The sequence below is a fragment of the Erythrolamprus reginae genome, chromosome 2 (genome assembly GCF_031021105.1).
Source record: "Erythrolamprus reginae isolate rEryReg1 chromosome 2, rEryReg1.hap1, whole genome shotgun sequence".
NCBI classification, from domain to species: Eukaryota; Metazoa; Chordata; class Lepidosauria; order Squamata; family Dipsadidae; genus Erythrolamprus; species Erythrolamprus reginae.
Window position 1 is genome coordinate 193997262 of NC_091951.1, and position 13115 is coordinate 194010376.

Consider the following 13115-nt stretch of genomic DNA (forward strand, 5'->3'; position numbering starts at 1 on the left):
GCAGTTCGGCCAAATGTTGTGTTTTTTGCCTTGCCCCAGCTGTAAAGTCCCTGGTGAGCTGCCCCGGCTGTTTCTTTTTTTCTCTCTCTCTCTTCCGCCCTCGAGCCCAGTCTGGAAATCGCCGCCGCATCGCGTTCCTTTCTTTTTTTTCCTTTCGGCACTGGCGAGGGGGATTGAACGAGGGGACGGGCCTCCGCCGGAGCTCAGTCCCTGCCCCGCTCATCATTTGGGAGTCCTGCTGGGGGATTCTAGCGCTTGTTTGTGTGGTAAAATCATTCAAATGAAGCTGACTTCAAAACCCGCGATGAAGTGAAGCCGCGGCAGGTGAAGCGCGGTATAGCGAGGGACTACTGTATTATTATTTAGATTTGTATGCCGCCCCTCTCTGCAGACTTGGATAATATTCTGCCTTTTGAATATTTCCTAAAACATTTCATTCTCTTAGGAGAGGGGTAGGAGCAGTGATGGGCTGCCAAAATTTTTACTGCCACACTTTTGTGGGGGTGGCTTGATGGTCATGTGGCCAGGTAGGAGTGGCTTGCCAGCCATGTGAACAGGTAGGAGTGGCTTGCCAGCCATGTGAACAGGTGGGAGTGGCTTGACAATCATGTGATGGGGATGGCTTAAAGGTCATGTGACTGGGTGAGAATGGCTTACCGACCAAGATAGGTTTTCAAATAGGGGCTTGGACTCTTTTTCAGTTAAGTCACATTATTTGAATAGCCACAAAAGGACAAATGATAGACAGCATTATTTGTTGAGGAGCATAGTAACATTTTAAGGTTTTGTACTGAGCCCTCAAGGATCTGTATGATAACAGATTAGGTAAGTAGCTCAATTTTCTTTTATTGCTATAAAAGTTCAATTCTAGATAATGATTAAAATGATTAAAGCGTTGATGGGTAAAAACATACTATTTAATGATTTCCTATTTTAAAACTAATTAAGGATCATACTAAGGTACTGGAGAAGGAAGGACAATAAAAAAGTTGTTAAGTATTCAATAAATAGTGCATAAATTTACTACACCCACTGTGTGTCCCCCACCGTGGGGGTAGCAGCCCATTACTGGGTAGGAGCTAACTTCCTACAGTTTTCTCCTGGATTTTGCAAATACTGTATGTATATGCATCATCAGCAAGCTAAAGGAACATCAAAATGATGTGTGTGCATAATGATGTCACGAGGTAAATCCCATCCTTAAATCTTAGCACTTGACACAAGTTGCAACTTTCGCATCCTGATGTCATGAAGCACTTTTCATCACCTGCCACTTTGCCATAAATATCTGTTGCTAGACATGTCAAAAACATGACAAGCGCCTGTGTCAATCTGCTCTTTTTGTTCTTGCATCCTAACATTAGATACAGTTGTGTAAATTATGGGGTTTGCATTCTAAAGTCATAATGCATTTGCTTATTAATGACTTTTGCCAGATAATCACTCCCAAGTTTGAGTAAGATCAGAGGAAAACAATTTCTCTCTTTCTCACCTTAGCATGTTTAATTTCATGCACCATTGGATCGCTTTTGTTTTGGCTTGTTTTTAATATTTAGCAGTTCTGGGTGGAGGAGACATTCCAATCCTTTGATCATTTCAATTATTTTTTCTGCATTCCTTCCAACTCTTAGATAACCAGGTTTCAAAAATACACAAATCCTTTATACATCGGCAATGAATTCATCTGCCAAGAATGAGCCTCGTCAATTTGTAGTTTCAATTAGGCTATAAAGAATTTATTCATGTCGTTCCAAATCTTTGTTTTCCCCTTACAGCTGTAAACACTAGAAACCTATGATGCCCCCAATTTTCCCACTGCATTCTTTATAGATAAACCTGATCATACCCAAAAGCATAGTAGAAGAATAAGGAAGTTAGTATAGCATTGAAACTTTTTTTCTGAGGAAGACAATATTATCATGTGTATGAATATTATTATATCCAATGTTCCTTCTTATTTTTTTTTTACTACCTAAGTATCATGTATATGAATATTATTATATCTTTACATATCTCCGATGTACTTGACAAAACAAACAAATAAACAAATACATAAATAAAAATAAATAAATCATCTGCCAAAGTTCCAGGGTTGATGGACTTTCTTGGTTCATGTATGAAAATGAGTTTTTTTTATTTTTTAAAAAAATTATTGTTTTATTTATTTTATTACTATTTGGGACATTTTAGAGAAGAAATCAGGGAAAAAAATGAGGAGTTACTGTAACAATTTCTTCCATAAATATCTAGCACCTTGTAGGGTAACTTTTATTTATTTGCATAGCAGTTTATAAAGGATATATAAAGGATATATTCCAGCTAGTGAAAATGTGATCTATTTTGTGGCTCCATGGAATAGTGAATAAAGTTTTTTAATAGGAAAGTGAACACAAGAACAAGGGGACACAATCTGAAGTTAGTTGGGGGAAAGATCAAAAGCAACATGAGAAAATATTATTTTACTGAAAGAGTAGTAGATCCTTGGAACAAACTTCCAGCAGATGTGGTTGGTAAATCCACAGTAACTGAATTTAAACATGCCTGGAATAAACATATATCCATCCTAAGATAAAATACAGAAAATAGTATAAGGGCAGACTAGATGGATTATGAGGTCTTTTTCTGCCGTCAGTCTTCTATGTTTCTGTTTCCATGTTTATTAAAAGGCTTAATGATTTATTTTACTGCTTAATTTAGTTGAGGGAGTGAAAAATCAGGTTTCATAATACAGTGTTTTGATGCTGAATTTCAGAAGGAAAATCTTGGGGGGATGCTGGGATTGCAGAAAATGTCAGACCCAGAACACATCTAATGTGTCACAGTCACATTATTTGTTTAAACAGTTTGGATTCCTAATTTTGATCATATTCTTACATTACTGTACAGGTATTCCTTGACTTACAACAGTTCATTTAGTGACTGCGTGAAGTTACAATGGCACTGAAAAAAAGTGACTTATGACTGTTTCTCATGCTTATGAAAAAGCATTCCCATGAAAACATGATTTTCATTCAGATGCTCAACAACTGGTTCATATTTATGAGAGCCGTGGTGGTTCAGGTGGTTAGAATTCAGTATTGCACGCTGACTCTGCCCACAGTTTGGAATTTGATCCTGACCAGATCAAGGTTGGCTCAGCCTTTCATCCTTCTGAGGTCAGTAAAATCAGGAACCAGATTGTTGTGGAGAATAGGCTAACTCTTCAAATAGAGAGGGCTGAAAAGCACTTTGGAGCAATTTATAAATCTAAGTGCTACTGCTGTTGCTATGACTATTGCAATATTTCTGGGTCAAGTGATCACTTTTTGCAACCTTCTGACAAGAATGGGGAAGCCAGATTCACTAAACAACTGTGTTACTAACTTAACAACTCAAAGTGATTCACTTAACAAGCATGGCAAAACAAGTCATAAAAAAGGGCAAAACTCATTTAACAAATTTCTCACTTAGCAACATAAATTTTGGGCTCAATTGTGGCTGTAGGTTCAAGGACAATCTGTATTTGTAACTTACCATGAGAAGCTGTAGTTAGAAGATTGAACAGGAAAGAATGGGAAACTCCTTTCACTACTAGGATTAACTTTCAACAATCATTAAAAACTGGACATGGCAGAATAGAAGTTGATACGATGAAATTCAGTAAATCCAATGAAATGTAGTTTGTGTGAGAAAAGTGGAAAAAATAAAAGCAGAAATACAAAATTGGGCTCTAGTTAGACAGCAGAATCACAAAAAACTAATGTCTGGTGAATTTGGATCTGATTTTGGTCTTCCTCCCTGACCACCAACAAACTGATAACACAGTGGATTAAACACAATGGTTTCCTATTGTTATGGATACAAGAAAGTATAAACTGTGATTATACTTTCTTGTATACTGTGATTATTTATTATAAACTACTGCAAATTGGCGACTTATAAATTAAAATAATAAATAAAGAATTGTGTACCTTATAAATTAAATAATAAATGAATGAATGAATAAATAAATAAATAAATAATAGGCATCTTCTTTGACATCAATGAGTTTAGAAATATCTACTTCCAAGTAAAAATAAGAATGATTAAACAGCTAATCCAAAGGGCTATGGGTTGTTATATTATTTGTATCACTATTCAATTTCCTTGTTTTTATATTTATTATTGTTTTAGTATTGTAAACATTGTTTTATGGTTCCAGGTGGCGTCCGAAAATGTGATGCGTGGAGGTCAAAAATGGGGCATGTGGAGGCCAAAAACATGATTTACTGAGGCCAAAAACGCAATGCATGCAAGCGGTGATTGCCGGTGATGTGCTATGGCAATTCCCATAGCCTGCAATGGGTCTAAAACAAGGCGTGTGGAGGCCGAAAACGCAATGTGTGGACACAGAAAATGCAATCTTTGAAGGCCAAAAACACAATGCGTGGAAACAGCGATGAGCTATGGCGATCCCCACAGCCTGGAACAGCTGATAGGCAGTATTCAGGGAGGCTGATCCAACCACCAATCAGCTGCTTGTACTGAATCAGGCTGTGATAACATACTGAATCTGACCAGGCTGTTTGCTGCAAGGATGCTAAAAGATGAATACCGATGAATGCTGGTAGGCAGAGGAAGATTCTTTTTTCTTGTTTTCCTCCCCAAAAACTAATGTGTGTCTTATACTCCAGAGCATGGGTGGGCAATTAATTTTGCCATAGAAATTGGGATGGTTTTAGAGAGCCGGACCAATATAATTAACTCAGTTCTACCCAATACTGTATATTATTGGGTAGAACTGAGTTGATTATATTATCATTATAAATTATAATTATATATTATATTATAATTATATATTATATTATATTATATTATATATATAATTATATATTATATCTTGAACATCCGGTTCTTATCTAGAAAAGTTATATATGATATGATATGATATGATACGATATTATATATTTTAATTATATTATAATTATAAATTAATTGCCCACCCCTGGTATATAGCATACATATGCTGGTGACAGATGCTAAATGAAAAAAGCTGAAATCATTTGGTCATTATCACTTCCCTATAATTCCAAATTATGAAACATTATGATCCTGGAAAGTTCCTTTATGCAATTTTAAGTTAATAATTCATTCAATTCATATAATGCTACCTGATTATTTCATTTTTTTAAATCTAAAGTTGTCTAGTTTCTTTCTACTTCTATTTTTATCTATCAAGGAACTTGTTTGCTTTCCATTAAAGGGGAGAGATTCATATTTAATAGTTTTATATTTCCAGAGTAATACCATTTCTCCTTCCTTCCTTCCTTCCTTCCTTCCTTCTTTCCTTCCTTCCTTCCTTCCTTCCTTCCTTCCTTCCTTCCTTCCTTCCTTCCTTCCTTCCTTCCTTCCTTCCTTCCTTCCTCCCTCCCTCCCTCCCTCCCTCCCTCCCTCCCTTCCCTCCTGCCGCTTTTTGGCTGTTTGCTTCTGCGCGTAGGTGGCGGGGCCGTCCGACTCCACTGTGTGGCTTTTGGAAACGCCGCATGACTTTTGGAAATGCTACGCAGCTGTTAGTTTGCGCATGTGCGCGCACACAGGTTGGGCCAACCTCTGCAGGCCGGTCACAGACAGTGGGCGGGCCGCATCCAGCCCCCGGGCCGCATCTTGCCCAGGTCTGCTCCAGAGCGCCTTATACTTTGAAAAATTCAGGTAATTTAGATTCCATTTATTTGAATGGGAATATTCTAAGTCTGACTCCAATTCTAAAGGTCAAGCTGCAATGGTGAATCACAAAGCACAAAGTCCCACTTTTGTGTCAAACTGGACGATACCTGCATGATGGGAATAAGATACAGTAAGTAGGTGACAACTAGTCTGTGCAATACTGAGCAAATAAGGGCAAAAAATGTATCTACCACCCAATAATCAAAATATCCCCTCCTTCATATAGCAACATCTGCCTCCTTGTTCCCAGATGCTGCAATCAGACACTAATAAAGTTTATCAAGTGGGCATCTTGGTGTTTATGTCCAGGCAAGCATTTCTAATCGTGCTTTCTTTTTACGTGCTTTCCCACTAAATACAAACAGGGCTTGGATGTTACACATTCCTTCTGTCTGTTTGCAGAGGCTTTTCCTAGTCATGAGAAGGGATTATCACATTCCTGTCTTCTGGGTTGAGACTTTCCTGCAGACGGGAGGTACAGAACATAGAGGATAAATAAATCTCTCTTCCCAAGAAGATAAAGTTTCTTACGAACTTAATTCGTTCCATGACCAGGTTCGTAAGTAGAAAAGTTCGTAAGAAGAAGCAATTTTCCCCATAGGAATTAATGTAAAAGCAAATAATGCGTGCAACCCCATTCCAAAGGTCGCCCCTTTTGCCTTGCACCGCTGGGAATCCCTGCCTCCGGACTTCCATTGCCAGCCGAAACGCCCGTTCTTGCATTGCTGGGATTCCCCTGATCCTCCTCTCGCTGGGAAACCCCACCTCCAGACTTCCGTTGCCAGCCAACGCGCCCATTCTTGCATTGCTGGAATTTCCCCTCGCCTCCCCTCGCTGGGATTCAAAGCAGCAGTGGCAAAAATGAAGGTAATCCCAGCGAGGGGAGGCTCAGGGGAATTCCAGCAACGCAAGAACGGGCGCTTCGGTTGGCAACAGAAGCATGGAGGCGGGGATACCCAGCGAGGGGAGGCTCAGGGGAATCCCAGCACGTTGGCTGGCAATGGAAGTCCGGAGGCGGGGCATCCCAACGGTGGCGGCTTGGGTTCGTAACGTGAACATATTTCGGAAGAAGAGGCAAAAAAAATCTTAAACACCGGGTTTGTATCTCGAAAAGTTTGTTAGTAGAGACGTGCGTAAGAAGAGGTACCACTGTATTTGCTTCTCTGTTTGTAACTTAGGATGAGATCCCTGAAATGATGGGGAGAAACACTCTGCAGTCTTACACTAGAAGTTCCCTTTGAGTGTGATTAAAGAAAATTTGCTTCTGAAACTTCATTCAAAGAAGAGAATTCTAGGGAAATTCTCCTGAGTCAACTGTGAAGTTGCTGTGTTCAACAATCATATCTCCAGTGGTTTGTGACAATATCTGTCTTCCCATGCTTTAAGTAAAGGTTATGGAAAATTCTCAAAGGAATTCGGCTGGTTTTTCCAGACTGGGGCACTGTGTGTGTGCTCTTTTGGAAGGTTGGGAAAATGTTGAACTTAAAAAGCAGTACCAGCAGTAATATCCAGTACAAGCCTGCAAGAAATCAGAAACCAATTCTCAAGTGACTTGGGATTAAGCTAGAGAAGAATCAGTTTGCAGAAATTGCAAGGCAGGTTTTGGCAACAGCATTTTCAAGAACCTTATTTCTCAGACTGAGATCATCTTCCACAATTTAAAGTACGAAAGTACAGTGATCCCTCGCCACTTTGCAGATCAACTTTCGCGGCTTCAGTGCATCACGGGTTTCTGTGGGAGGCGTGTGTGCATGTGCGGTCAGGGGCTCACGGTGTCTGCCGGGATTCTACGGCTGCCCGGGGGTCAGAAAGTTGTGGCGGAACCGAGGGGGAAGCGGAAGGCTCACCGTCCTCTGCCTTGGCAGCTTTTCTGCTCTGGATGGAACAAGGGGAAACAAGGCAGACATCTCATTTCTTCCCCTCTGGATCCCTGAGCGCTTTCAAGGAGGTGGCTACAGTGGCCAAGGGCATTGCGCAATTAGCAGTAGAGAGGTGCCTTCTCTCTTTCCCATCTTTGGGGGAAACGGGAAGTGTGCTTAGGCGGACTCGTAAGCCCACGGTCTCCCCCTCATCACCTCAGATGTGCCGGACTCCAACTCTCCAATTCATCGCCTCAGATGTGCCTTTAAAAAGCCTCATGCCCCTACTTTGCAGTTTTTCGTTTATCGCTGGTGGTCCTGGAATGTAACACCCACGATAAATGAGGGATCACTGTATATACAATCCAGTGCAGTGCAGTGCAACACAATGCAATACAATCATGGAAGATAGGCCCGCTAATGGCTATCATATCCATATTCAGATGCAATTCACCAATTCATACTGGATGCTATCATAGGAAAAAAAATACCTGTGGTTTGGAAACAATATTTAAGATGACATCTATGAGGAATATGATGAGCAGCAAACTGCTTATATTCATTATTATCTTACTATGCTATTTGCTGTTATTTATGAGATACAGATTAATCTAGGTATACAGATCTCATTCCACATGCATTATAGAGGTATAAAACTTGCTAATTGTGTAAAGATTTGATCAAAGGCAAATATTTCACAGACTCATAAATGATTCACAAAATGAAGGAGGGAAATTTATTAGTTTACTTTCGATTATTAAACTGTTCAGAATTTAAAATGCTTGTTATATCAGCAGCTCTAACCACATATTTTGATTCACTTCCTCATAGTACAATTGTCAACTATATTAAAATGATAATTTAGTTAGATAATATAGCAGAGCAATTGCCTAAATTTAATCTTTTTTTTTTTTAAACAATCTCTGACATATGTTATAGTTACAAATTGGTTTTTTTTTCACCTTTGCATACTGGTATGATTTTGGAGACATTTCTGAAAGACAAGGTGAGAGCCTCTAGCTGGGTTTGTACATATATGCTGATTTATAAACCACCCAGGATGGGCGCACATAACATTCTTCTCTAAAATGTCTAGTCTGCAAGCTCCTATGTTGTGTAATTCTAGTTACTTGGTAGAAAGTTATTCTTGATGTAATAGTTGAAGAATCTCTCAAAAACGCTCCTATAAATTCCTTTGTGTACCATTTTATTTTCAGAAAATATTGAATATAAAGGAACTGATACTTTCCTCATATTATTCTGGTGATGGAAGAGAACGTAAACAAAAGTTATTTCCTCTTTTATACCGGTATATTTCATTTCCCCTACCCAGGAAGAATCTCTAAGAAATAACATTCAACCCTGCTTGTCAAGTCTGATGATCTCACATTAGCAAACTAAATACACATGCAATTAAAGTGTTATTTGCTGATGGAAGTGTTTCCCAGGCAGAAAATTAAATGTGTGCAAAAATAAACCCAAGGATTAGATATCCTCACTTCTAAACCCCAGGGCATAATTTATTTTAAGATTTGGTCAGTTTATGTTGTTTTCCCCTAATAATTGCTCAAATTTTAAAAGCAAACCAATATTAGCACATACCTGCAATCTACCAATGGTGCTGTCAGAGCTCCAACTGTCCTAGTTTCCAAAAAGAGGGTCAAATGAATTGCAACTTCAACATATGGAGGATGCCAAGTAGAGAAAAGATGTTGCATGTATCAAAACTGAAATAAATCGAGGGAATTGTAGCGTGTGTCTCATTTCAAGGCAAATTTTCCATCATTACCAGCTAAATTATATGGTTTTTACCTGGAGATGAAAGAATTGGATGAAATGCTCCCAGGAACAGAGGATCAAATGAAATAATTGTACGGTTATTTATTTAGCGTTAAATTAAAATAAAAGAAAATAAAAGAAACAATGATAACATAGGCAATAAACTTTGGATATACGACAGACTTAGATAAACAGCAGCAATTATGAGAAATAAACTATAACTTAACAATGAAAACAGCATACAAAGAGAATTTGTATAAAATGTTTTATGGATGGCATACGTCACCAGAAAGGTTGTTAATGTTTAAGGATAAATCAATTAAATGTTGGAAATGCCACCAGGCACTGGGATCGTATTATCATATGTGGTGATGGTGGACATGTGCAGAAACGAGAAATTATTGGACACAAATTCAAATATTGTACAACAACATATTGATTTGAAGCCAGAGCTGTTTTTGTTGGGTATTATGTCAGAGAAATATAGTAAAGAAAATACATATTTAATTATTCATGTAATAAGTGCAACTAGAATTGTATTTGCGCAAAATGGGAAAGCAGGGAAAATCCCTATCAAGGGAGAGATGATTAAGAAAATATTAGATTGTGTAGAAATGAATAGATTAACAATGGCAATTAAAGGAGGACAAGAATCAGAGTTCTATAAGATATGGGATATGCTCCCATATCTCCCATATGTTTTTATTATTGGATAGAGAATGAATATACTGTAGATTAAAGGAGATAAGAAGGAAAATGTTTTGATAGAAGATAAGTTAAATTGAAATATAAAAATATAGCTGTATAAATATTAAGAAAATGGTGGTAAATGTAAATATGTTGACACAAAATTTTATACCCAGATGACACACTGATGGATTAATGATGTAATGTTTGTTGGAAAAAAAATAAAAACTTAAAAAAACAAAGAATGTGTGCTGTTTGCATTACCTGAGTGATGTGATAATGTGCCTGGTGCTTTTGCCCCAAGCAGAGACTTGTAAACATCATAGTCTCTCTTTCTGACTTTAAATTAGCTTTGCCTCTTCCTGGCAATTAATGCATCACAGAAGAGACAGTGTTGAACATAACTACAAGTAGCAGGCATTGATATTTTTATAGCCCAACACTCTGATCACAAGCTTACAATATTCAGTCTCAGTTCAATTTTTTTAGTCAAGCGTTTTAAGATAGATTGCGTACTACCAGCCCTATTGAGTTTGAAGCAGTTTTATACTTGCTGTGTTCACTTATCATATTTTATTTTTATTTATTGATTGATTTTGTCCAATACACAATGAGGGTTTTAGTGTGTATACACATAGTACAATACATGAAGGTTATAGAGGATATACTCATAGTAAAATAGAAGAGAAGATATAGGAATAAAACATATCAATGAAAGAATAGAAGAAGAGATATAGGAATAGAAGAAAGGCATAGGAGATATAGGAGAGCAATAGGACAGGGGACGGAAGGCACTCTAGTGCACTTGTACTTGCCCCTTACTGACCTCTTAGGAATCTGGATAGGTCAACTGTGGATAATCTAAGGGTAAAGTGTTGGGGTTTTGGGGATGACACTATGGAGTCCGGTAATGAGTTCCACGCTTTGACAACTCGGTTATTGAAGTCATATTTTTTCAGTCAAGTTTGGAGCAGTTAATATTAAGTTTAAATCTGTTGTGTGCTCTTGTGTTGTTGTGGTTGAAGTTGAAGTAGTTGCCGACAGGCAGGATGTTGCAGCATATGATCTTGTGGGCAATACTTACATCATGTTTAAGGCGTCTTAGTTCTAAGCTTTCTAGGCCCAGGATTGAAAGTAATACAAACATGGTAGGTTCATACAACACACCAAACATGGATTAAAAAAATACACTGTGCTCTAGGGGTGGGATTCAGCAGGTTCTGACCAGTTCTGGAGAACCAGTAGTGGAAATTTTGAGTAGTTCGGAGAACTGGTAAATACCACCTCTGTCTGGCCCCGCCCCTGTCTATTCTCTGCCTCCAAAGTCCCAGATGATCGGGAGGGAATGGGGATTTTGCAGTAACTTTCCCCTGCCACACCCACTGAGCCACGTTCACCAAGCCATGCCTACAGAACCGGTAGTAAAAAAATTTGAATCCCTCCTCTGCTGTGCCCACATAGTGTACCACCAAATAAATCATATTATGGCTTAATATGATGGTTCGTGCAACATGCTAAGATAATAGTTTTTGTCCATTATGTTGAAATACAAGTGACCCAACTCTACTTTAACCTAGTCTAGCCCACTGTGTGATTCAGCCATAGCAGCATTGCCGCATCACCCTTTCAAGGATTCAAAATGTTAAGTAAGCCGATAGGCTAAGAATGTAATTATTCCTTTAGTCTCAATTATCTTTCTGAGTCTCACAGATAGCCTTTTGCAACTAAGGGAATGTCCTCAGTTAAGTAACTGAGATTGATTTCCCCCCAAAGCAATAATGCCAATTGTGCCATACTATAGGGAGGATTCTCTTTTGCTACTTCTTTGGAATGCATCAGTAAGACCAAAGGAAACCATGGGGATAACAAGACAGTCACAGGACTTGTGGGGAAAATAGGTAGAGCCATCGAAAGTGGTCTTAAAAAGGAAGGATGGTTTGGCCTCTCTTGATTTACATTGTAAGTAACTAGGGATGGGGATTAAATAATTCTACACTGACCATTCATCTGAACCTATATAACACTCATTTAAATGGTATCAAGGATCACCCAGTCTACTCAGAATGGTTGATTTTTGTGCCTTGTATTCATTGCTACAGATATTCAATAGGGGAATTACAAGTTCTACCAAATTCTAGTTTCCCTTTTCAGCAAGCATGCAGATTTTAGCTTCAGGAATTCCTGAAGATGTGAGACAGAGACACCCACTCACCCATTTAACATTTCAATCCGAAGGCATCCTTAATTGATAATAAGTCCAGTTGAACTCAACAGGATTTAGGTTTGAGAAAAGCTGCATCAATCAAGTTACATGTCTGTTACAGTATTTCTTCATGTCCCTTTTCTGTTTCTATCAACCTCTTGGAGGATTTCTCAAGGATCAAACAAATTACACAACAGTGGCTTTTCTGGATAATGGTTGTATTTGCATAGGCTACCTCAAAAAGATCCAAGTAATGACCAAAGTTTGCTAATCTCCTGACCCTACAAGGCTTTTATTAAAACTTTGTTTGAATACAAAGCAGTCATTATCTTGGACTTAAAAAAACCTGGGAGCTTGAATGGAAATCTTGAATTGAATCTAGTTTCTTTTTCTTAAAGTTTTAAAAATGAACTTTATCAAACAATTAAAATAAACAAAAATAACAAACAATATATTAATCTTAAATATAGATTACAACTTTTCAGCTTACATTCCAGCAGTTGAATTGAATCTAGTTTCAATTGACAGTTTGCAAAATCCCAAATGATGTTGATGTGTTTGAATTACCCAGGAACTATATGATTCTACTAAAAAAAACAACAACCCCTGATTAATACACTAATATGGCCAGCAGCAGCCTTAAGAACTGAATGTGTGAACCTATTTAAGAGAATTTAAATGGTGTCCCTCTCATGCTCAAAGACTGAGTGGCTTACAAAAAAATTAAAACATATGAATATGAATGCAATATTGCCTTGCTATTTTTTTAACAGCAGAAAGTGATCCAAATGGAGAGGCTTCATTGCCCTGCTTTGGATAACTAGTTTGCCTTTTAATTAAACAATTATGCATTTATTACATAATTATGTATGTAATAAATAAATAAAACAATTATGTATTTATTA